The 1842-nt window shown below is 39.5% G+C and overlaps 1 protein-coding gene across 1 annotated transcript in view; it reads left to right on the top strand.

Annotated features, from left to right (window-relative positions):
- LOC101589187 (M-phase phosphoprotein 8) overlaps nt 1-1842 on the top strand; it is a 40132-nt gene that overhangs the window by 13848 nt on the left and 24442 nt on the right. The window lies entirely within an intron of this gene.

Raw genomic sequence — 1842 nt, 5'->3', positions numbered from 1 at the left:
AAGCACTTATTCTACTGAGCTATCTCCCCAGCCCTGAAGTTTTTCAGTTCTGTCCACCATACCTTCACCATCATTTTTGTTTCTGTTTTCTCTTGATACATCATTTGGAAAATAATCGTTACCAGTTTTTCCTCAGCATGGGTTTGTTGTGCAAGTCCTGGGAGGAGCTTACCCACTTCCTCTTAATAGCAGGATATTGAACCTACAGTGTTCTACCACTGAGCTGTAACGCCAATCTTTCTGTGGCTCTGCTTCCGTTATTTGTGGAAAATGACCATCAGAGTGTACTTGTATTGCTCACATTCTCACGCATGTGCAGATCTTTCCGAATCAGGTGCTTTTCTTAGAGACCTTCAGACTTGTTAATGATTCTCTCATAAAATCCTTTCAGTGTTTGCTGCTTTTCCTTCCTCTTGTACAGAATAACCTGGTTTCCTATGTAGGTAGCTACATTACACAGGTGTTAGTGATTTTTGTCCACTGAACACTGGCTTTTCTCTGATATACTTAGCCAGTAAAGTTTTCTTCTCTTGGGAATTGTATCTAGGGCTGTATAATGCCAAGCATATGTTTTCTCACTAAACTACAACCCTACATCAGCCACTTAATTTTGTAGCAGATATTATCTCTGGGTGTTATTTTTGTTCCGACAGATCTATAGTTGTGAACCTATGGTACACATGCCACAGCAAGCTGTTTCTTAGCATTGGAAAGCTCTGTAAGATTTGCCATTGCTGCCATAGTTGCTCTCTGTTTATGAACTGATTTGTGGAGATTAAACAAGTTAAGCCAACACAACCATACTGGGGACTCAACCCTGAGCCTTTCCCTGGACCTACATCCTCATTCCCCTTTTTTTATTTTTTTGAGACAGAGTGTGGCTAAGTTGCCCAGATTTGACTCAGACTTCCTTTTCTCTTGCCTTAGCTTCCTATAGTGCTGGGATTACAGGTGTGTGTCACTAGTCACCATACCCTGCAAGTGGTATCTACTTTTTTGGCACAACAGGGACAATATTGTTATGGGTTGGGTTTTTTTGGGTTTTTTTTCTTCTTTCTACTCTCAAGTTATTTAAGACAGTTTTGGGAAATAGGATCTGAAAATACTGGGCACACAGTTTTCACTCTTTTTTTTTTTTTTGCAGAACTGGGGCTTGAACTCAGGTCTTTGAGGTTGCCACTGAGCCATCTCGCCAGCTGCTTTCACATTTACACATATACTTCATTCTTAATGTTTTAGAAAATTTTCAGTGTGGGGGAAAAAAGCTATAGTCACTAAGTTGTTCAGGTTATGCTCAAACTTGAGATCTTCCTACCTTAATTTCCCAGAATGATATTAAGCATGTGCTGCCATATCTGGTTGCAAGATCCATTTCCTACTGAGCTATCTTCCTGGCTCACAAGATCCATTTTCAAAAGAAAATATTTGAGATTCTCTGACACCATTTGGGGAAATAAGATTTATATCCATTTTGTTTCATATATAACTGCAGTGAAATAGCAAGTTCAGTCAAGAATATCTGGAGGGTTTTTTTTACTTTTTTTATAGAGTTTTAAGTATTAACCCAGCCAGGTGTAGTGGCTTACACCTGTAATCCAGCCTACTGGAGGAAGCTGAGGCAGGAGGATCACAGGTGGGAGCATAATTTAGTATTAAGACAATGTCTTAAAATAATGAAAAGGACTGAGGAATTAGTTCAGTGCACGGGCCCAACGTTCAATCCCCAAAAGTGTCTGGGGGTGGTTTTTGTATTAATAACTGCTGGTTTTGGCCAAAGTGCATAAAAATTACATTCTTGTTATTTTGGGAAATTTTGAAGTTCTGGTCACTTGCAGCCTATTG

This window comes from Octodon degus, unplaced genomic scaffold (genome assembly GCF_000260255.1).
Source record: "Octodon degus isolate 3935 unplaced genomic scaffold, OctDeg1.0 scaffold00111, whole genome shotgun sequence".
NCBI classification, from domain to species: domain Eukaryota; kingdom Metazoa; phylum Chordata; class Mammalia; order Rodentia; family Octodontidae; genus Octodon; species Octodon degus.
The sequence above is the reverse complement of the archived record's forward strand: the minus strand, read 5'-3'. Positions and strand labels throughout refer to the sequence as shown.